The sequence below is a fragment of the Cervus elaphus genome, chromosome X (assembly GCF_910594005.1).
Source record: "Cervus elaphus chromosome X, mCerEla1.1, whole genome shotgun sequence".
In the NCBI taxonomy this organism is placed as follows: Eukaryota; Metazoa; Chordata; class Mammalia; order Artiodactyla; family Cervidae; genus Cervus; species Cervus elaphus.
The window spans coordinates 10,714,143-10,738,342 of record NC_057848.1 but is presented as its reverse complement, the minus strand read 5'-3'; positions in this window follow the sequence as shown (position 1 = coordinate 10,738,342).

Below are 24,200 nucleotides of genomic sequence, written 5' to 3'. Positions count from 1 at the left end.
ACAGTGACCTCAGGATCCCTCTAGCCTTGAAACAGTGTTCTTGGGGTTTCTCTGGAGTGCCATCAAGGAAATCAAGGCTCCTTTCATGTGTGATGTGCAACACGGAATTGCTCTGCACGCAGTGCAGGGGAATCGGGCCTCATCTCGCGGCGAGGGGGAAGTCTCATGGTTTTTCTCGAGTTGCGGCGGGAACCTGGGGTATATTCTCGAGTTACGACGGGGATGGCCCTTCCACCCACGTGTTTCTTCAGCGACGTCAGGACTCCTGCCTAGTTGCGAGGGACAACTCTGGATTCTCCTCGAGGCTTGGCAGGGCAATTGGGACGCCTCTCCAGCTGAGGTGGGAGACCAAGTGTCCCTTTCCAAGTGCCACAGGAATCCTGGGACTCCTATCAAGTTTCACGAGGAGTCAGGCATCGTCTCCTTTGGAGGCACTGATCTCCGCGTACCTCTGGAGTTTTCAAAGGATGTGAGGCTATCGGTCGCGATGAGGTGGGGAATTAAGTCTTTCTCTGTGCTTTCCACAGGGGATTCAGACATCCTTTCGTCCTGGGAGATGCAAGACGAGCCTGCATTGAAGTCACTGCAGGGATATCCGGCCTTATTTCGAGTCAGGGCATCGCGGTGTCCATTCCACTTGAGGCTGCAAACTCAGGGTCCCTCTCACATACCGAGACCTGAGAGAAGCCTCCTCTTGAGGTGCTTGTGGTAAGGTGGTATTCCTCTGGAGACGAATCCAGGGACTAACCTCTCTTTTTGAGTTGATTTTTGGTCCACAGAGTTCTTTCGTGTTGCTACAGTTACCTCAGGATCCCTCTATCCTTGAAACAGTGTTTTTGGGGTTTCTCTGGAGTGCCATCAAGGAAATCAAGGCTCCTTTCATGTGTGATGTGCAAGACGGAATTGCTCTGCACGCAGTACAGGGGAATCGGGCCTCATCTCGCATCGAGGGGTAAGTCTCATGGTTTTTCTCGAGTTGCGGCGGGAACCTGGGGTATATTCTCGAGTTACGACGGGGATGGCCCTTCCACCCACGTGTTTGTTCAGCCACGTCAGGACTCCTGCCTAGTTGCGAGGGACAACTCGGGATTTTCCTCGAGGCTTGGCAGGGCAATTGGAACGCCTCTCCAGCTGAGGCGGGAGACCAAGGGTCCCTTTCCACGTGCCACAAGAATCCTGGGACTCCTATCAAGTTTCACGAGGAGTCAGGCGTCGTCTCCTTTGGAGGCACTGATCTCCGCGTACCTCTGGAGTTTTCAAAGGATGTGAGGCCTCCGGTCGCGATGAGGTGGGGAACTAGGTCTTTCTCTGTGGTCTCCACAGGGGATTCAGACATCCTTTCTTCTTGGGAGATGCAAGACGAGCCTGCATTGAAGTCACTGCAGGGATATCCGGCCTTATTTCGAGTCAGGGCATCGCGGTGTCCATTCCACTTGAGGCCGCAAACTCAGGATCCCTCTCACATACCTAGAGCTGAGAGAAGCCTCCTCTTGAGGTGCTTGTGGTAAGGTGGTATTCCTCAGGAGTCGAAGCCAGGGACTAACCTCTCATCTCGTGTGGATTCTTGGTCCACGGGGCTCTTTCGTGTTGCTACAGTGACCTCAGGATCCCTCTAGCCTTGAAACAGTGTTCTTGGGGTTTCTCTGGAGTGCCATCAAGGAAATCAAGGCTCCTTTCATGTGTGATGTGCAACACGGAATTGCTCTGCACGCAGTGCAGGGGAATCGGGCCTCATCTCGCGGCGAGGGGGAAGTCTCATGGTTTTTCTCGAGTTGCGGCGGGAACCTGGGGTATATTCTCGAGTTACGACGGGGATGGTCCTTCCACACACGTGTTTCTTCAGCGACGTCAGGACTCCTGCCTAGTTGCGAGGGACAACTCGGGATTCTCCTCGAGGCTTTGCAGGGCAATTGGGACGCCTCTCCAGCTGAGACGGGAGACCAAGGGTCCCTTTCCACGTGCCACAGGAATCCTGGGTCTCCTATCAAGTTTCACGAGGAGTCAGGCATCGTCTCCTTTGGAGGCACTGATCTCCGCGTACCTCTGGAGTTTTCAAAGGATTTGAGGCCTCCTGTCGCGATGAGGTGGGGAACTAGGTCTTTCTCTGCGGTCTCCACAGGGGATTAAGACACCCTTTCGTCTTGGGAGATGCAAGACGAGCCTGCATTCCAGTCACTGCAGGGATATCCGGCCTTATTTCGAGTCAGGGCATCGCGGTGTCCATTCCACTTGAGGCCACAAACTCAGGGTCCCTCTCACATACCTAGAGCTGAGAGAAGCCTCCTCTTGAGGTGCTTGTGGTAAGGTGGTATTCCTCAGGAGTCGAAGCCAGGGACTAACCTCTCATCTCGTGTTGATTCTTGGTCCACGGAGCTCTTTCGTGTTGCTACAGTGACCTCAGGATCCCTCTAGCCTTGAAACAGTGTTCTAGGGGTTTCTCTGGAGTGCCATCAAGGAAATCAAGGCTCCTTTCATGTGTGATGTGCAACACGGAATTGCTCTGCACGCAGTGCAGGGGAATCGGGCCTCATCTCGCGGCGAGGGGGAAGTCTCATGGTTTTTCTCGAGTTGCGGCGGGAACCTGGGGTATATTCTCGAGTTACGACGGGGATGGCCCTTCCACCCACGTGTTTCTTCAGCGACGTCAGGTCTCATGCCTAGTTGCGAGGGACAACTCGGGATTCTCCTCGAGGCTTTGTAGGGCAATTGGGAAGCCTCTCCAGCTGAGACGGGAGACCAAGTGTCCCTTTCCACGTGCCACAGGAATCCTGGGTCTCCTATCAAGTTTCACGAGGAGTCAGGCATCGTCTCCTTTGGAGGCACTGATCTCCGCATACCTCTGGAGTTTTCAAAGGATTTGAGGCCTCCTGTCGCGATGAGGTGGGGAACTAGGTCTTTCTCTGTGGTCTCAACAGGGGATTCAGACACCCTTTCGTCTTGGGAGATGCAAGACGAGCCTGCATTCAAGTCACTGCAGGGATATCCGGCCTTATTTCGAGTCAGGGCATCGCGGTGTCCATTCCACTTGAGGCCACAAATTCAGGGTTCCTCTCACATACCTAGAGCTGAGAGAAGCCTCCTCTTGAGGTGCTTGTGGTAATGTGGTATTCCTCAGGAGTCGAAGCCAGGGACTAACCTCTCATCTCGAGTTGATTTTTGCTCCACGGAGCTCTTTCGTGTTGCTACAGTGACCTCAGGATCCCTCTAGCCTTGAAACAGTGTTCTTGGGGTTTCTCTGGAGTGCCATGAAGGGAATCAAGGCTCCTTTCTTGTGTGATATGCAACACAGAATTGCTCTGCACGCAGTGCAGGGGAATCGGGCCTCATCTCGCGGCGAGGGGGAAGTCTCATGGTTTTTCTCGAGTTGCGGCGGGAACCTGGGGTATATTCTCGAGTTACGACGGGGATGGCCCTTCCACACACGTGTTTGTTCAGCCTCGTCAGGACTCTTGCCTAGTTGCGAGACACAACTCGGGATTCTCCTCGAGGCTTGGCAAGGCAATTGGGACGCCTCTCCAGCTGAGGCGGGAGACCAAGGGTCCCTTTCCACGTGCCACAGGAATCCTGGGACTCCTATCAAGTTTCACGAGGAGTCAGGCATCGTCTCCTTTGGAGGCACTGATCTCCGCGTACCTCTGGAGTTTTCAAAGGATGTGAGGCCTCCGGTCGCGATGAGGTGGGGAACTAGGTCTTTCTCTGTGGTCTCCACAGGGGATTCAGACATCCTTTCATCTTGGGAGATGCAAGACGAGCCTGCATTCAAGTCACTGCAGGGATATCCAGCCTTATTTTGCGTCAGGGCATCGCGGTGTCCATTCCACTTGAGGCCGCAAACTCAGGGTCCTTCTCACATACCTAGAGCTGAGAGAAGCCTCCTCTTGAGGTGCTTGTGGTAAGGTGGTATTCCTCAGGAGTCGAAGCCAGGGACTAACCTCTCATCTCGAGTTGATTTTTGGCCCACGGAGCTCTTTCGTGTTGCTACAGTGACCTCAGGATCCCTCTAGCCTTGAAACAGTGTTCTTGGGGTTTCTCTGGAGTGCCATCAAGGAAATCAAGGCTCCTTTCATGTGTGATGTGCAACACGGAATTGCTCTGCACGCAGTGCAGGGGAATCGGGCCTCATCTCGCGGCGAGGGGGAAGTCTCATGGTTTTTCTCGAGTTGCGGCGGGAACCTGGGGTATATTCTCGAGTTACGACGGGGATGGCCCTTCCACACACGTGTTTCTTCAGCGACGTCAGGACTCCTGCCTAGTTGCGAGGGACAACTCGGGATTCTCCTCGAGGCTTTGCAGGGCAATTGGGACGCCTCTCCAGCTGAGACGGGAGACCAAGGGTCCCTTTCCACGTGCCACAGGAATCCTGGGTCTCCTATCAAGTTTCACGAGGAGTCAGGCATCGTCTCCTTTGGAGGCACTGATCTCCGCGTACCTCTGGAGTTTTCAAAGGATTTGAGGCCTCCTGTCGCGATGAGGTGGGGAACTAGGTCTTTCTCTGCGGTCTCCACAGGGGATTAAGACACCCTTTCGTCCTGAGAGATGCAAGACGAGCCTGCATTCCAGTCACTGCAGGGATATCCGGCCTTATTTCGAGTCAGGGCATCGCGGTGTCCATTCCACTTGAGGCCGCAAACTCAGGGTCCCTCTCACATACCTAGAGCTGAGAGAAGCCTCCTCTTGAGGTGCTTGTGGTAATGTGGTATTCCTCAGGAGTCGAAGCCAGGGACTAACCTCTCATCTCGTGTTGATTCTTGGTCCACGGAGCTCTTTCGTGTTGCTACAGTGACCTCAGGATCCCTCTAGCCTTGAAACAGTGTTCTTGGGGTTTCTCTGGAGTGCCATCAAGGAAATCAAGGCTCCTTTCATGTGTGATGTGCAACACGGAATTGCTCTGCACGCAGTGCAGGGGAATCGGGCCTCATCTCGCGGCGAGGGGGAAGTCTCATGGTTTGTCTCGAGTTGCGGCGGGAACCTGGGGTATATTCTCGAGTTACGACGGGGATGGCCCTTCCACCCACGTGTTTCTTCAGCGACGTCAGGTCTCCTGCCTAGTTGCGAGGGACAACTCGGGATTCTCCTCGAGGCTTTGTAGGGCAATTGGGACGCCTCTCCAGCTGAGACGGGAGACCAAGTGTTCCTTTCCACGTGCCACAGGAATCCTGGGTCTCCTATCAAGTTTCACGAGGAGTCAGGCATCGTCTCCTTTGGAGGCACTGATCTCCGCATACCTCTGGAGTTTTCAAAGGATTTGAGGCCTCCTGTCGCGATGAGGTGGGGAACTAGGTCTTTCTCTGTGGTCTCAACAGGGGATTCAGACACCCTTTCGTCTTGGGAGATGCAAGACGAGCCTGCATTCAAGTCACTGCAGGGATATCCGGCCTTATTTCGAGTCAGGGCATCGCGGTGTCCATTCCACTTGAGGCCACAAATTCAGGGTTCCTCTCACATACCTAGAGCTGAGAGAAGCCTCCTCTTGAGGTGCTTGTGGTAAGGTGGTATTCCTCTGGAGTCGAAGCCAGGGACTAACCTCTCATCTCGAGTTGATTTTTGCTCCACGGAGCTCTTTCGTGTTGCTACAGTGACCTCAGGATCCCTCTAGCCTTGAAACAGTGTTCTTGGTGTTTCTCTGGAGTGCCATGAAGGGAATCAAGGCTCCTTTCTTGTGTGATATGCAACACAGAATTGCTCTGCACGCAGTGCAGGGGAATCGGGCCTCATCTCGCGGCGAGGGGGAAGTCTCATGGTTTTTCTCGAGTTGCGGCGGGAACCTGGGGTATATTCTCGAGTTACGACGGGGATGGCCCTTCCACACACGTGTTTGTTCAGCCTCGTCAGGACTCTTGCCTAGTTGCGAGACACAACTCGGGATTCTCCTCGAGGCTTGGCAAGGCAATTGGGACGCCTCTCCAGCTGAGGCGGGAGACCATGGGTCCCTTTCCACGTGCCACAGGAATCCTGGGACTCCTATCAAGTTTCACGAGGAGTCAGGCATCGTCTCCTTTGGAGGCACTGATCTCCGCGTACCTCTGGAGTTTTCAAAGGATGTGAGGCCTCCGGTCGCGATGAGGTGGGGAACTAGGTCTTTCTCTGTGGTCTCCACAGGGGATTCAGACATCCTTTCATCTTGGGAGATGCAAGACGAGCCTGCATTCAAGTCACTGCAGGGATATCCAGCCTTATTTTGCGTCAGGGCATCGCGGTGTCCATTCCACTTGAGGCCGCAAACTCAGGGTCCCTCTCACATACCTAGAGCTGAGAGAAGCCTCCTCTTGAGGTGCTTGTGGTAAGGTGGTATTCCTCTGGAGTCGAAGCCAGGGACTAACCTCTCATCTCGAGTTGATTTTTGGCCCACGGAGCTCTTTCGTGTTGCTACAGTGACCTCAGGATCCCTCTAGCCTTGAAACAGTGTTCTTGGGGTTTCTCTGGAGTGCCATCAAGGAAATCAAGGCTCCTTTCATGTGTGATGTGCAACACGGAATTGCTCTGCACGCAGTGCAGGGGAATCGGGCCTCATCTCGCAGCGAGGGGGAAGTCTCATGGTTTTTCTCGAGTTGCGGCGGGAACCTGGGGTATATTCTCGAGTTACGACGGGGATGGCCCTTCCACCCACGTGTTTCTTCAGCGACGTCAGGACTCCTGCCTAGTTGCGAGGGACAACTCTGGATTCTCCTCGAGGCTTGGCAGGGCAATTGGGACGCCTCTCCAGCTGAGGCGGGAGACCAAGAGTCCCTTTCCAAGTGCCACAGGAAACCTGGGACTCCTATCAAGTTTCACGAGAAGTCAGGCGTCGTCTCCTTTGGAGGCACTGATCTCCGCGTACCTCTGGAGTTTTCAAAGGATGTGAGGCTATCGGTCGTGATGAGGTGGGGAACTCAGTCTTTCTCTGTGCTTTCCACAGGGGATTCAGACATCCTTTCGTCTTGGGAGATGCAAGACGAGCCTGCATTGAAGTCACTGCAGGGATATCCGGCCTTATTTCGAGTCAGGGCATCGCGGTGTCCATTCCACTTGAGGCCGCAAACTCAGGGTCCCTCTCACATACCTAGAGCTGAGAGAAGCCTCCTCTTGAGGTGCTTGTGGTAAGGTGGTATTCCTCTGGAGACGAATCCAGGGACTAACCTCTCTTTTCGAGTTGATTTTTGGTCCACAGAGTTCTTTCGTGTTGCTACAGTGACCTCAGGATCCCTCTATCCTTGAAACAGTGTTCTTGGGGTTTCTCTGGAGTGCCATCAAGGAAATCAAGGCTCCTTTCATGTGTGATGTGCAAGACGGAATTGCTCTGCACACAGTACAGGGGAATCGGGCCTCATCTCGCATCGAGGGGGAAGTCTCATGGTTTTTCTCGAGTTGCGGCGGTAACCTGGGATATATTCTCGAGTTACGACGGGGATGGCCCTTCCACCCACGTGTTTGTTCAGCCACGTCAGGACTCCTGCCTAGTTGCGAGGGACAACTCGGGATTCTCCTCGAGGCTTGGCAGGGCAATTGGAACGCCTCTCCAGCTGAGGCGGGAGACCAGCGTCCCTTTCCACGTGCCACAAGAATCCTGGGACTCCTATCAAGTTTCACGAGGAGTCAGGCATCGTCTCCTTTGGAGGAACTGATCTCCGCGTACCTCTGGAGTTTTCAAAGGATGTGAGGCCTCCGGTCGCGATGAGGTGGGGAACTAGGTATTTCTCTGTGGTCTCCACAGGGGATTCAGACATCCTTTCGTCTTGGGAGATGCAAGACGAGCCTGCATTCAAGTCACTGCAGGGATATCCGGCCTTATTTCGAGTCAGGGCATCGCGGTGTCCATTCCACTTGAGGCCGCAAACTCAGGATCCCTCTCACATACCTAGAGCTGAGAGAAGCCTCCTCTTGAGGTGCTTGTGGTAAGGTGGTATTCCTCAGGAGTCGAAGCCAGGGACTAACCTCTCATCTCGTGTTGATTCTTGGTCCACGGAGCTCTTTCGTGTTGCTACAGTGACCTCAGGATCCCTCTAGCCTTGAAACAGTGTTCTTGGGGTTTCTCTGGAGTGCCATGAAGGAAATCAAGGCTCCTTTCATGTGTGATGTGCAACACGGAATTGCTCTGCACGCAGTGCAGGGGAATCGGGCCTCATCTCGCCGCGAGGGGGAAGTCTCATGGTTTTTCTCGAGTTGCGGTGGATACCTGGGGTATATTCTCGAGTTACGACGGGGATGGCCCTTCCACCCACGTGTTTCTTCAGCGACGCCAGGACTCCTGCCTAGCTACGAGGAACAACTCGGGATTCTCCTCGAGGCTTTGCAGGGCAATTGGGACGCCTCTCCAGCTGAGGCGGGAGACCAAGGGTCCCTTTCCACGTGCCACAGGAATCCTGGGACTCCTATCAAGTTTCACGAGGAGTCAGGCATCGTCTCCTTTGGAGGCACTGATCTCCGCGTACCTCAGGAGTTTTCAAAGGATGTGAGGCCTCCGGTCGCGATGAGGTGGGGAACTAGGTCTTTCTCTGTGGTCTCCACAGGGGATTCAGACATCCTTTCATCTTGGGAGATGCAAGACGAGCCTGCCTTCAAGTCACTGCAGGGATATCCAGCCTTATTTCGCGTCAGGGCATCGCGGTGTCCATTCCACTTGAGGCCGCAAACTCAGGGTCCCTCTCACATACCTAGAGCTGAGAGAAGCCTCCTCTTGAGGTGCTTGTGGTAAGGTGGTATTCCTCTGGAGTCGAAGCCAGGGACTAACCTCTCATCTCGAGTTGATTTTTGGTCCACGGAGCTCTTTCGTGTTGCTACAGTGACCTCAGGATCCCTCTAGCCTTGAAACAGTGTTCTTGGGGTTTCTCTGGAGTGCCATCAAGGAAATCAAGGCTCCTTTCATGTGTGATGTGCAACACGGAATTGCTCTGCACGCAGTGCAGGGGAATCGGGCCTCATCTCGCGGCGAGGGGGAAGTCTCATGGTTTTTCTCGAGTTGCGGCGGGAACCTGGGGTATATTCTCGAGTTACGACGGGGATGGCCCTTCCACACACGTGTTTCTTCAGCGACGTCAGGACTCCTGCCTAGTTGCGAGGGACAACTCGGGATTCTCCTCGAGGCTTTGCAGGGCAATTGGGACGCCTCTCCAGCTGAGACGGGAGACCAAGGGTCCCTTTCCACGTGCCACAGGAATCCTGGGTCTCCTATCAAGTTTCACGAGGAGTCAGGCATCGTCTCCTTTGGAGGCACTGATCTCCGCGTACCTCTGGAGTTTTCAAAGGATTTGAGGCCTCCTGTCGCGATGAGGTGGGGAACTAGGTCTTTCTCTGTGGTCTCCACAGGGGATTCAGACATCCTTTCATCTTGGGAGATGCAAGACGAGCCTGCCTTCAAGTCACTGCAGGGATATCCAGCCTTATTTCGCGTCAGGGCATCGCGGTGTCCATTCCACTTGAGGCCGCAAACTCAGGGTCCCTCTCACATACCTAGAGCTGAGAGAAGCCTCCTCTTGAGGTGCTTGTGGTAAGGTGGTATTCCTCTGGAGTCGAAGCCAGGGACTAACCTCTCATCTCGAGTTGATTTTTGGTCCTCGGAGCTCTTTCGTGTTGCTACAGTGACCTCAGGATCCCTCTAGCCTTGAAACAGTGTTCTTGGGGTTTCTCTGGAGTGCCATCAAGGAAATCAAGGCTCCTTTCATGTGTGATGTGCAACACGGAATTGCTCTGCACGCAGTGCAGGGGAATCGGGCCTCATCTCGCATCGAGGGGGAAGTCTCATGGTTTTTCTCGAGTTGCGGCGGGAACCTGGGGTATATTCTCGAGTTACAACGGGGATGGCCCTTCCACACACGTGTTTCTTCAGCGACGTCAGGACTCCTGCCTAGTTGCGAGGGACAACTCGGGATTCTCCTCGAGGCTTTGCAGGGCAATTGGGACGCCTCTCCAGCTGAGACGGGAGACCAAGGGTCCCTTTCCAAGTGCCACAGGAATCCTGGGTCTCCTATCAAGTTTCACGAGGAGTCAGGCATCGTCTCCTTTGGAGGCACTGATCTCCGCATACCTCTGGAGTTTTCAAAGGATTTGAGGCCTCCTGTCGCGATGAGGTGGGGAACTAGGTCTTTCTTTGTGGTCTCCACAGGGGATTCAGACACCCTTTCGTCTTGGGAGATGCAAGACGAGCCTGCATTCAAGTCACTGCAGGGATAGCCAGCCTTATTTCGCGTCAGGGCATCGCGGTGTCCATTCCACTTGAGGCCGCAAACTCAGGGTCCCTCTCACATACCTACAGCTGAGAGAAGCCTCCTCTTGAGGTGCTTGTGGTAAGGTGGTATTCCTCTGGAGTCGAAGCCAGGGACTAACCTCTCATCTCGAGTTGATTTTTGGCCCACGGAGCTCTTTCGTGTTGCTACAGTGACCTCAGGATCCCTCTAGCCTTGAAACAGTGTTCTTGGGGTTTCTCTGGAGTGCCATCAAGGAAATCAAGGCTCCTTTCATGTGTGATGTGCAACACGGAATTGCTCTGCACGCAGTGCAGGGGAATCGGGCCTCATCTCGCGGCGAGGGGGAAGTCTCATGGTTTTTCTCGAGTTGTGGCGGGAACCTGGGGTATATTCTCGAGTTACGACGGGGATGGCCCTTCCACCCACGTGTTTCTTCAGCGACGTCAGGACTCCTGCCTAGTTGCGAGGGACAACTCTGGATTCTCCTCGAGGCTTGGCAGGGCAATTGGGACGCCTCTCCAGCTCAGGCGGGAGACCAAGTGTCCCTTTCCAAGTGCCACAGGAATCCTGGGACTCCTATCAAGTTTCACGAGGAGTCAGGCATCGTCTCCTTTGGAGGCACTGATCTCCGCGTACCTCTGGAGTTTTCAAAGGATGTGAGGCTATCGGTCGCGATGAGGTGGGGAATTAAGTCTTTCTCTGTGCTTTCCACAGGGGATTCAGACATCCTTTCGTCCTGGGAGATGCAAGACGAGCCTGCATTGAAGTCACTGCAGGGATATCCGGCCTTATTTCGAGTCAGGGCATCGCGGTGTCCATTCCACTTGAGGCTGCAAACTCAGGGTCCCTCTCACATACCGAGACCTGAGAGAAGCCTCCTCTTGAGGTGCTTGTGGTAAGGTGGTATTCCTCTGGAGACGAATCCAGGGACTAACCTCTCTTTTTGAGTTGATTTTTGGTCCACAGAGTTCTTTCGTGTTGCTACAGTTACCTCAGGATCCCTCTATCCTTGAAACAGTGTTCTTGGGGTTTCTCTGGAGTGCCATCAAGGAAATCAAGGCTCCTTTCATGTGTGATGTGCAAGACGGAATTGCTCTGCACGCAGTACAGGGGAATCGGGCCTCATCTCGCATCGAGGGGGAAGTCTCATGGTTTTTCTCGAGTTGCGGCGGGAACCTGGGGTATATTCTCGAGTTACGACGGGGATGGCCCTTCCACCCACGTGTTTGTTCAGCCACGTCAGGACTCCTGCCTAGTTGCGAGGGACAACTCGGGATTCTCCTCGAGGCTTGGCAGGGCAATTGGAACGCCTCTCCAGCTGAGGCGGGAGACCAAGGGTCCCTTTCCACGTGCCACAAGAATCCTGGGACTCCTATCAAGTTTCACGAGGAGTCAGGCATCGTCTCCTTTGGAGGCACTGATCTCCGCGTACCTCTGGAGTTTTCAAAGGATGTGAGGCCTCCGGTCGCGATGAGGTGGGGAACTAGGTCTTTCTCTGTGGTCTCCACAGGGGATTCAGACATCCTTTCTTCTTGGGAGATGCAAGACGAGCCTGCATTGAAGTCACTGCAGGGATATCCGGCCTTATTTCGAGTCAGGGCATCGCGGTGTCCATTCCTCTTGAGGCCGCAAACTCAGGATCCCTCTCACATACCTAGAGCTGAGAGAAGCCTCCTCTTGAGGTGCTTGTGGTAAGGTGGTATTCCTCAGGAGTCGAAGCCAGGGACTAACCTCTCATCTCGTGTGGATTCTTGGTCCACGGGGCTCTTTCGTGTTGCTACAGTGACCTCAGGATCCCTCTAGCCTTGAAACAGTGTTCTTGGGGTTTCTCTGGAGTGCCATCAAGGAAATCAAGGCTCCTTTCATGTGTGATGTGCAACACGGAATTGCTCTGCACGCAGTGCAGGGGAATCGGGCCTCATCTCGCGGCGAGGGGGAAGTCTCATGGTTTTTCTCGAGTTGCGGCGGGAACCTGGGGTATATTCTCGAGTTACGACGGGGATGGCCCTTCCACACACGTGTTTCTTCAGCGACGTCAGGACTCCTGCCTAGTTGCGAGGGACAACTCGGGATTCTCCTCGAGGCTTTGCAGGGCAATTGGGACGCCTCTCCAGCTGAGACGGGAGACCAAGGGTCCCTTTCCACGTGCCACAGGAATCCTGGGTCTCCTATCAAGTTTCACGAGGAGTCAGGCATCGTCTCCTTTGGAGGCACTGATCTCCGCGTACCTCTGGAGTTTTCAAAGGATTTGAGGCCTCCTGTCGCGATGAGGTGGGGAACTAGGTCTTTCTCTGCGGTCTCCACAGGGGATTAAGACACCCTTTCGTCTTGGGAGATGCAAGACGAGCCTGCATTCCAGTCACTGCAGGGATATCCGGCCTTATTTCGAGTCAGGGCATCGCGGTGTCCATTCCACTTGAGGCCGCAAACTCAGGGTCCCTCTCACATACCTAGAGCTGAGAGAAGCCTCCTCTTGAGGTGCTCGTGGTAAGGTGGTATTCCTCTGGAGTCGAAGCCAGGGACTAACCTCTCATCTCGAGTTGATTTTTGGTCCACAGAGCTCTTTCATGTTGCTACAGTGACCTCAGGATCCCTCTAGCCTTGAAACAGTGTTCTTGGGGTTTCTCTGGAGTGCCATGAAGGAAATCAAGGCTCCTTTCATGTGTGATGTGCAACACAGAATTGCTCTGCACGCAGTGCAGGGGAATAGGGCCTCATCTCGCGGCGAGGGGGAAGTCTCATGGTTTTTCTCGAGTTGCGGCGGGAACCTGAGGTATATTCTCGAGTTATGACGGGGATGGCCCTTCCACACACGTGTTTGTTCAGCCACGTCAGGACTCTTGCCTAGTTGCGAGACACAACTCGGGATTCTCCTCGAGGCTTGGCAAGGCAATTGGGACGCCTCTCCAGCTGAGGCGGGAGACCAAGGGTCCCTTTCCACGTGCCACAGGAATCCTGGGACTCCTATCAAGTTTCACGAGGAGTCAGGCATCGTCTCCTTTGGAGGCACTGATCTCCGCGTACCTCTGGAGTTTTCAAAGGATGTGAGGCCTCCGGTCGCGATGAGGTGGGGAACTAGGTCTTTCTCTGTGGTCTCCACAGGGGATTCAGACATCCTTTCATCTTGGGAGATGCAAGACGAGCCTGCCTCCAAGTCACTGCAGGGATATCCAGCCTTATTTCGCGTCAGGGCATCGCGGTGTCCATTCCACTTGAGGCCGCAAACTCAGGGTCCCTCTCACATACCTAGAGCTGAGAGAAGCCTCCTCTTGAGGTGCTTGTGGTAAGGTGGTATTCCTCTGGAGTCGAAGCCAGGGACTAACCTCTCATCTCGAGTTGATTTTTGGTCCACGGAGCTCTTTCGTGTTGCTACAGTGACCTCAGGATCCCTCTAGCCTTGAAACAGTGTTCTTGGGGTTTCTCTGGAGTGCCATCAAGGAAATCAAGGCTCCTTTCATGTGTGATGTGCAACACGGAATTGCTCTGCACGCAGTGCAGGGGAATCGGGCCTCATCTCACGGCGAGGGGGAAGTCTCATGGTTTTTCTCGAGTTGCGGCGGGAACCTGGGGTATATTCTCGAGTTACGACGGGGATGGCCCTTCCACCCACGTGTTTCTTCAGCGACGTCAGGACTCCTGCCTAGTTGCGAGGGACAACTCGGGATTCTCCTCGAGGCTTTGTAGGGCAATTGGGACGCCTCTCCAGCTGAGACGGGAGACCAAGGGTCCCTTTCCACGTGCCACAGGAATCCTGGGTCTCCTATCAAGTTTCACGAGGAGTCAGGCATCGTCTCCTTTGGAGGCACTGATCTCCGCATACCTCTGGAGTTTTCAAAGGAGTTGAGGCCTCCTGTCGCGATGAGGTGGGGAACTAGGTCTTTCTTTGTGGTCTCCACAGGGGATTCAGACACCCTTTCGTCTTGGGAGATGCAAGACGAGCCTGCATTCAAGTCACTGCAGGGATATCCAGCCTTATTTCGCGTCAGGGCATCGCGGTGTCCATTCCACTTGAGGCCGCAAACTCAGGGTCCGTCTCACATACCTAGAGCTGAGAGAAGCCTCCTCTTGAGGTGCTTGTGGTAAGGTGGTATTCCTCTGGAGTCGAAGCCAGGGACTAACCTCTCATCTCGAGTTGATTTTTGGCCCACGGAGCTCTTTCGTGTTGCTACAGTGACCTCAGGATCCCTCTAGCCTTGAAACAGTGTTCTTAGGGTTTCTCTGGAGTGCCATCAAGGAAATCAAGGCTCCTTTCATGTGTGATGTGCAACACGGAATTGCTCTGCACGCAGTGCAGGGGAATCGGGCCTCATCTCGCGGCTAGGGGGAAGTCTCATGGTTTTTCTCGAGTTGCGGCGGGAACCTGGGGTATATTCTCGAGTTACGACGGGGATGCCCCTTCCACCCACGTGTTTGTTCAGCGACGTCAGGACTCCTGCCTAGTTGCGAGGGACAACTCTGGATTCTCCTCGAGGCTTGGCAGGGCAATTGGGACGCCTCTCCAGCTGAGGTGGGAGACCAAGTGTCCCTTTCCAAGTGCCACAGGAATCCTGGGTCTCCTATCAAGTTTCACGAGGAGTCAGGCATCGTCTCCTTTGGAGGCACTGATCTCCGCGTACCTCTGGAGTTTTCAAAGGATGTGAGGCTATCGGTCGCGATGAGGTGGGGAATTAAGTCTTTCTCTGTGATTTCCACAGGGGATTCAGACATCCTTTCGTCCTGGGAGATGCAAGACGAGCCTGCATTCCAGTCACTGCAGGGATATCCGGCCTTATTTCGAGTCAGGGCATCGCGGTGTCCATTCCACTTGAGGCCGCAAACTCAGGGTCCCTCTCACATACCGAGACCTGAGAGAAGCCTCCTCTTGAGGTGCTTGTGGTAAGGTGGTATTCCTCTGGAGACGAATCCAGGGACTAACCTCTCTTTTCGAGTTGATTTTTGGTCCACAGAGTTCTTTCGTGTTGCTACAGTTACCTCAGGATCCCTCTATCCTTGAAACAGTGTTCTTGGGGTTTCTCTGGAGTGCCATCAAGGAAATCAAGGCTCCTTTCATGTGTGATGTGCAAGACGGAATTGCTCTGCATGCAGTACAGGGGAATCGGGCCTCATCTCGCATCGAGGGGGAAGTCTCATGGTTTTTCTCGAGTTGCGGCGGGAACCTGGGGTATATTCTCGAGTTACGACGGGGATGGCCCTTCCACCCACGTGTTTGTTCAGCCACGTCAGGACTCCTGCCTAGTTGCGAGGGACAACTCGGGATTCTCCTCGAGGCTTGGCAGGGCAATTGGAACGCCTCTCCAGCTGAGGCAGGAGACCAAGGGTCCCTTTCCACGTGCCACAAGAATCCTGGGACTCCTATCAAGTTTCACGAGGAGTCAGGCATCGTCTCCTTTGAAGGCACTGATCTCCGCGTACCTCTGGAGTTTTCAAAGGATGTGAGGCCTCCGGTCGCGATGAGGTGGGGAACTAGGTCTTTCTCTGTGGTCTCCACAGGGGATTCAGACATCCTTTCTTCTTGGGAGATGCAAGACGAGCCTGCATTGAAGTCACTGCAGGGATATCCGGCCTTATTTCGAGTCAGGGCATCGCGGTGTCCATTCCTCTTGAGGCCGCAAACTCAGGATCCCTCTCACATACCTAGAGCTGAGAGAAGCCTCCTCTTGAGGTGCTTGTGGTAAGGTGGTATTCCTCAGGAGTCGAAGCCAGGGACTAACCTCTCATCTTGTGTGGATTCTTGGTCCACGGGGCTCTTTCGTGTTGCTACAGTGACCTCAGGATCCCTCTAGCCTTGAAACAGTGTTCTTGGGGTTTCTCTGGAGTGCCATCAAGGAAATCAAGGCTCCTTTCATGTGTGATGTGCAACACGGAATTGCTCTGCACGCAGTGCAGGGGAATCGGGCCTCATCTCGCGGCGAGGGGGAAGTCTCATGGTTTTTCTCGAGTTGCGGCGGGAACCTGGGGTATATTCTCGAGTTACGACGGGGATGGCCCTTCCACACACGTGTTTCTTCAGCGACGTCAGGACTCCTGCCTAGTTGCGAGGGACAACTCGGGATTCTCCTCGAGGCTTTGCAGGGCAATTGGGACGCCTCTCCAGCTGAGATGGGAGACCAAGGGTCCCTTTCCACGTGCCACAGGAATCCTGGGTCTCCTATCAAGTTTCACGAGGAGTCAGGCATCGTCTCCTTTGGAGGCACTGATCTCCGCGTACCTCTGGAGTTTTCAAAGGATTTGAGGCCTCCTGTCGCGATGAGGTGGGGAACTAGGTCTTTCTCTGCGGTCTCCACAGGGGATTAAGACACCCTTTCGTCTTGGGAGATGCAAGACGAGCCTGCATTCCAGTCACTGCCGGGATATCTGGCCTTATTTCGAGTCAGGGCATCGCGGTGTCCATTCCACTTGAGGCCGCAAACTCAGGGTCCCTCTCACATACCTAGAGCTGAGAGAAGCCTCCTCTTGAGGTGCTTGTGGTAAGGTGGTATTCCTCTGGAGTCGAAGCCAGGGACTAACGTCTCATCTCGTGTTGATTTTTGGTCCACGGAGCTCTTTCGTGTTGCTACAGTCACCTCAGGAACCCTCTAGCCTTGAAACAGTGTTCTTGGGGTTTCTCTGGAGTGCCATGAAGGAAATCAAGGCTCCTTTCATGTGTGATGTGCAACACAGAATTGCTCTGCACGCAGTGCAGGGGAATCGGGCCTCATCTCGCGGCGAGGGGGAAGTCTCATGGTTTTTCTCGAGTTGCGGCGGGAACCTGGGGTATATTCTCGAGTTACGACGGGGCTGGCCCTTCCACACACATGTTTGTTCAGCCACGTCAGGACTCTTGCCTAGTTGCGAGACACAACTCGGGATTCTCCTCGAGGCTTGGCAAGGCAATTGGGACGCCTCTCCAGCTGAGGCGGGAGACCAAGGGTCCCTTTCCACGTGCCACAGGAATCCTGGGACTCCTATCAAGTTTCACGAGGAGTCAGGCATCGTCTCCTTTGGAGGCACTGATCTCCGCGTACCTCTGGAGTTTTCAAAGGATGTGAGGCCTCCGGTCGCGATGAGGTGGGGAACTAGGTCTTTCTCTGTGGTCTCCACAGGGGATTCAGACATCCTTTCATCTTGGGAGATGCAAGACGAGCCTGCATTCAAGTCACTGCAGGGATATCCAGCCTTATTTCGCGTCAGGGCATCGCGGTGTCCACTCCACTTGAGGCCGCAAACTCAGGGTCCCTCTCACATACCTAGAGCTGAGAGAAGCCTCCTCTTGAGGTGCTTGTGGTAAGGTGGTATTCCTCTGGAGTCGAAGCCAGGGACTAACCTCTCATCTCGAGTTGATTTTTGGCCCACGGAGCTCTTTCGTGTTGCTACAGTGACCTCAGGATCCCTCTAGCCTTGAAACAGTGTTCTTGGGGTTTCTTTGGAGTGCCATCAAGGAAATCAAGGCTCCTTTCATGTGTGATGTGCAACACGGAATTGCTCTGCACGCAGTGCAGGGGAATCGGGCCTCATCTCGCGGCGAGGGGGAAGTCTCATGGTTTTTCTCGAGTTGCAGCGGAACCTGGGGTATATTCTCGAGTTACGACGGGGATGGCCCTTCCACCCACGTGTTTCTTCAGCGACGTCAGGACTCCTGCCTAGTTGCGAGGGACAACTCTGGATTCTCCTCGAGGCTTGGCAGGGCAATTGGGACGCCTCTCCAGCTGAGGCGGGAGACCAAGTTTCCCTTTCCAAGTGCCACAGGAATCCTGGGACTCCTATCAAGTTTCACGAGGAGTCAGGCATCGTCTCCTTTGGAGGCACTGATCTCCGCGTACCTCTGGAGTTTTCAAAGGATGTGAGGCTATCGGTCGCGATGAGGTGGGGAACTAAGTCTTTCTCTGTGCTTTCCACAGGGGATTCAGACATCCTTTCGTCCTGGGAGATGCAAGACGAGCCTGCATTGAAGTCACTGCAGGGATATCCGGCCTTATTTCGAGTCAGGGCATCGCGGTGTCCATTCCACTTGAGGCCGCAAACTCAGGGTCCCTCTCACATACCTAGAGCTGAGAGAAGCCTCCTCTTGAGGTGCTTGTGGTAAGGTGGTATTCCTCTGGAGACGAATCCAGGGACTAACCTCTCTTTTCGAGTTGATTTTTGGTCCACAGAGTTCTTTCGTGTTGCTACAGTGACCTCAGGATCCCTCTATCCTTGAAACAGTGTTCTTGGGGTTTCTCTGGAGTGCCATCAAGGAAATCAAGGCTCCTTTCATGTGTGATGTGCAAGACGGAATTGCTCTGCACGCAGTACAGGGGAATCGGGCCTCATCTCGCATCGAGGGGGAAGTCTCATGGTTTTTCTCGAGTTGCGGCGGGAACCTGGGGTATATTCTCGAGTTACGACGGGGATGGCCCTTCCACACACGTGTTTGTTCAGCCACGTCAGGACTCTTGCCTAGTTGCGAAACACAACTCGGGATTCTCCTCGAGGCTTGGCAAGGCAATTGGGACGCCTCTCCAGCTGAGGCGGGAGACCAAGGGTCCCTTTCCACGTGCCACAGGAATCCTGGGACTCCTATCAAGTTTCACGAGGAGTCAGGCATCGTCTCCTTTGGAGGCACTGATCTCCGCGTACCTCTGGAGTTTTCAAAGGATGTGAGGCCTCCGGTCGCGATGAGGTGGGGAACTAGGTCTTTCTCTGTGGTCTCCACAGGGGATTCAGACATCCTTTCTTCTTGGGAGATGCAAGACGAGCCTGCATTCAAGTCACTGCAGGGATATCCAGCTTTATTTCGAGTCAGGGCATCGCGGTGTCCATTCCACTTGAGGCCGCAAACTCAGGGTCCCTCTCACATACCTAGAGCTGAGAGAAGCCTCCTCTTGAGGTGCTTGTGGTAAGGTGGTATTTCTCAGGAGTCGAAGCCAGGGACTAACCTCTCATCTCGTGTTGATTCTTGGTCCACGGAGCTCTTTCGTGTTGCTACAGTGACCTCAGGATCCCTCTAGCCTTGAAACAGTGTTCTTGGGGTTTCTCTGGAGTGCCATCAAGGAAATCAAGGCTCCTTTCATGTGTGATGTGCAACACGGAATTGCTCTGCACGCAGTGCAGGGGAATCGGGCCTCATCTCGCGGCGAGGGGGAAGTCTCATGGTTTTTCTCGAGTTGCGGCGGGAACCTGGGGTATATTCTCGAGTTACGACGGGGATGGCCCTTCCACCCACGTGTTTCTTCAGCGACGTCAGGACTCCTGCCTAGTTGCGAGGGACAACTCTGGATTCTCCTCGAGGCTTGGCAGGGCAATTGGGACGCCTCTCCAGCTGAGGCGGGAGACCAAGTGTCCCTTTCCAAGTGCCACAGGAATCCTGGGACTCCTATCAAGTTTCACGAGGAGTCAGGCATCGTCTCCTTTGGAGGCACTGATTTCCGCGTACCTCTGGAGTTTTCAAAGGATGTGAGGCTATCGGTCGCGATGAGGTGGGGAACTAAGTCTTTCTCTGTGCTTTCCACAGGGGATTCAGACATCCTTTCGTCCTGGGAGATGCAAGACGAGCCTGCATTGAAGTCACTGCAGGGATATCCGGCCTTATTTCGAGTCAGGGCATCGCGGTGTCCATTCCACTTGAGGCCGCAAACTCAGGGTCCCTCTCACATACCTAGAGCTGAGAGAAGCCTCCTCTTGAGGTGCTTGTGGTAAGGTGGTATTCCTCTGGAGACGAATCCAGGGACTAACCTCTCTTTTCGAGTTGATTTTTGGTCCACAGAGTTCTTTCGTGTTGCTACAGTGACCTCAGGATCCCTCTATCCTTGAAACAGTGTTCTTGGGGTTTCTCTGGAGTGCCATCAAGGAAATCAAGGCTCCTTTCATGTGTGATGTGCAACACGGAATTGCTCTGCACGCAGTACAGGGGAATCGGGCCTCATCTCGCATCGAGGGGGAAGTCTCATGGTTTTTCTCGAGTTGCGGCGGGAACCTGGGGTATATTCTCGAGTTACGACGGGGATGGCCCTTCCACCCACGTGTTTGTTCAGCCACGTTAGGACTCCTGCCTAGTTGCGAGGGACAACTCGGGATTCTCCTCGAGGCTTGGCAGGGCAATTGGAACGCCTCTCCAGCTGAGGCGGGAGACCAAGTGTCCCTTTCCACGTGCCACAAGAATCCTGGGACTCCTATCAAGTTTCACGAGGAGTCAGGCATCGTCTCCTTTGGAGGCACTGATCTCCGCGTACCTCTGGAGTTTTCAAAGGATGTGAGGCCTCCGGTCGCGATGAGGTGGGGAACTAGGTCTTTCTCTGTGGTCTCCACAGGGGATTCAGACATCCTTTCTTCTTGGGAGATGCAAGACGAGCCTGCATTGAAGTCACTGCAGGGATATCCGGCCTTATTTCGAGTCAGGGCATCGCAGTGTCCATTCCACTTGAGGCCGCAAACTCAGGATCCCTCTCACATACCTAGAGCTGAGAGAAGCCTCCTCTTGAGGTGCTTGTGGTAAGGTGGTATTCCTCAGGAGTCGAAGCCAGGGACTAACCTCTCATCTCGTGTGGATTCTTGGTCCACGGGGCTCTTTCGTGTTGCTACAGTGACCTCAGGATCCCTCTAGCCTTGAAACAGTGTTCTTGGGGTTTCTCTGGAGTGCCATCAAGGAAATCAAGGCTCCTTTCATGTGTGATGTGCAACACGGAATTGCTCTGCACGCAGTGCAGGGGAATCGGGCCTCATCTCGCGGCGAGGGGGAAGTCTCATGGTTTTTCTCGAGTTACGGCGGGAACCTGGGGTATATTCTCGAATTACGACGGGGATGGCCCTTCCACACACGTGTTTCTTCAGCGACGTCAGGACTCCTGCCTAGTTGCGAGGGACAACTCGGGATTCTCCTCGAGGCTTTGCAGGGCAATTGGGACGCCTCTCCAGCTGTTACGGGAGACCAAGGGTCCCTTTCCACGTGCCACAGGAATCCTGGGTCTCCTATCAAGTTTCACAAGGAGTCAGGCATCGTCTCCTTTGGAGGCACTGATCTCCGCGTACCTCTGGAGTTTTCAAAGGATTTGAGGCCTCCTATCGCGATGAGGTGGGGAACTAGGTCTTTCTCTGCGGTCTCCACAGGGGATTAAGACACCCTTTCGTCTTGGGAGATGCAAGACGAGCCTGCATTCCAGTCACTGCAGGGATATCCGGCCTTATTTCGAGTCAGGGCATCGCGGTGTCCATTCCACTTGAGGCCGCAAACTCAGGGTCCCTCTCACATACCTAGAGCTGAGAGAAGCCTCCTCTTGAGGTGCTTGTGGTAAGGTGGTATTCCTCTGGAGTCGAAGCCAGGGACTAACGTCTCATCTCGTGTTGATTTTTGGTCCACGGAGCTCTTTCGTGTTGCTACAGTCACCTCAGGAACCCTCTAGCCTTGAAACAGTGTTCTTGGGGTTTCTCTGGAGTGCCATGAAGGAAATCAAGGCTCCTTTCATGTGTGATGTGCAACACAGAATTGCTCTGCACGCAGTGCAGGGGAATCGGGCCTCATCTCGCGGCGAGGGGGAAGTCTCATGGTTTTTCTCGAGTTGCGGCGGGAACCTGGGGTATATTCTCGAGTTACGACGGGGATGGCCCTTCCACACACATGTTTGTTCAGCCACGTCAGGACTCTTGCCTAGTTGCGAGACACAACTCAGGATTCTCCTCGAGGCTTGGCAAGGCAATTGGGACGCCTCTCCAGCTGAGGCGGGAGACCAAGGGTCCCTTTCCACGTGCCACAGGAATCCTGGGACTCCTATCAAGTTTCACGAGGAGTCAGGCATCGTCTCCTTTGGAGGCACTGATCTCCGCGTACCTCTGGAGTTTTCAAAGGATGTGAGGCCTCCGGTCGCGATGAGGTGGGGAACTAGGTCTTTCTCTGTGGTCTCCACAGGGGATTCAGACATCCTTTCATCTTGGGAGATGCAAGACGAGCCTGCATTCAAGTCACTGCAGGGATATCCAGCCTTATTTCGCGTCAGGGCATCGCGGTGTCCACTCCACTTGAGGCCGCAAACTCAGGGTCCCTCTCACATACCTAGAGCTGAGAGAAGCCTCCTCTTGAGGTGCTTGTGGTAAGGTGGTATTCCTCTGGAGTCGAAGCCAGGGACTAACCTCTCATCTCGAGTTGATTTTTGGCCCACGGAGCTCTTTCGTGTTGCTACAGTGACCTCAGGATCCCTCTAGCCTTGAAACAGTGTTCTTGGGGTTTCTCTGGAGTGCCATCAAGGAAATCAAGGCTCCTTTCATGTGTGATGTGCAACACGGAATTGCTCTGCACGCAGTGCAGGGGAATCGGCCCTCATCTTGCGGCGAGGGGGAAGTCTCAGGGTTTTTCTCGAGTTGCGGCGGGAACCTGGGGTATATTCTCGAGTTACGACGGGGATGGCCCTTCCACACACGTGTGTGTTCAGCCATGTCAGGACTCCTGCCTAGTTGCGAGGGACAACTCGGGATTCTCCTCGAGGCTTTGCAGGGCAATTGGGACGCCTCTCCAGCTGAGACGGGAGACCAAGGGTCCCTTTCCACGTGCCACAGGAATCCTGGGTCTCCTATCAAGTTTCACGAGGAGTCAGGCATCGTCTCCTTTGGAGGCACTGATCTCCGCATACCTCTGGAGTTTTCAAAGGATTTGAGGCCTCCTGTCGCGATGAGGTGGGGAACTAGGTCTTTCTCTGTGGTCTCCACAGGGGATTCAGACACCCTTTCGTCTTGGGACATGCAAGACGAGCCTGCATTCCAGTCACTGCAGGGATATCCGGCCTTATTTCGAGTCAGGGCATCGCGGTGTCCATTCCACTTGAGTCCGCAAACTCAGGGTCCCTCTCACATACCTAGAGCTGAGAGAAGCCTCCTCTTGAGGTGCTTGTGGTAAGGTGGTATTCCTCTGGAGTCGAAGCCAGGGACTAACCTCTCATCTCGAGTTGATTTTTGGTCCACGGAGCTCTTTCGTGTTGCTACAGTGACCTCAGGATCCCTCTAGCCTTGAAACAGTGTTCTTGGGGTTTCTCTTGAGTGCCATGAAGGAAATCAAGGCTCCTTTCATGTGTGATGTGCAACACAGAATTGCTCTGCACGCAGTGCAGGGGAATCGGGCCTCATCTCGCGGCGAGGGGGAAGTCTCATGGTTTTTCTCGAGTTGCGGCGGGAACCTGGGGTATATTCTCGAGTTACGACGGGGATGGCCCTTCCACACACGTGTTTGTTCAGCCACGTCAGGACTCTTGCCTAGTTGCGAAACACAACTCGGGATTCTCCTCGAGGCTTGGCAAGGCAATTGGGACGCCTCTCCAGCTGAGGCGGGAGACCAAGGGTCCCTTTCCACGTGCCACAGGAATCCTGGGACTCCTATCAAGTTTCACGAGGAGTCAGGCATCGTCTCCTTTGGAGGCACTGATCTCCGCGTACCTCTGGAGTTTTCAAAGGATGTGAGGCCTCCGGTCGCGATGAGGTGGGGAACTAGGTCTTTCTCTGTGGTCTCCACAGGGGATTCAGACATCCTTTCATCTTGGGAGATGCAAGACGAGCCGGCATTCAAGTCACTGCAGGGATATCCAGCTTTATTTCGCGTCAGGGCATCGCGGTGTCCATTCCACTTGAGGCCGCAAACTCAGGGTCCCTCTCACATACCTAGAGCTGAGAGAAGCCTCCTCTTGAGGTGCTTGTGGTAAGGTGGTATTTCTCAGGATTCGAAGCCAGGGACTAACCTCTCATCTCGTGTTGATTCTTGGTCCACGGAGCTCTTTCGTGTTGCTACAGTGACCTCAGGATCCCTCTAGCCTTGAAACAGTGTTCTTGGGGTTTCTCTGGAGTGCCATCAAGGAAATCAAGGCTCCTTTCATGTGTGATGTGCAACACGGAATTGCTCTGCATGCAGTGCAGGGGAATCAGGCCTCATCACGCGGCGAGGGGGAAGTCTCATGGTTTTTCTCGAGTTGCGGCGGGAACCTGGGGTATATTCCCGAGTTACGACGGGGATGGCACTTCCACACACGTGTGTGTTCAGCGACGTCAGGACTCCTGCCTAGTTGCGAGGGACAACTCGGGATTCTCCTCGAGGCTTTGCAGGGCAATTGG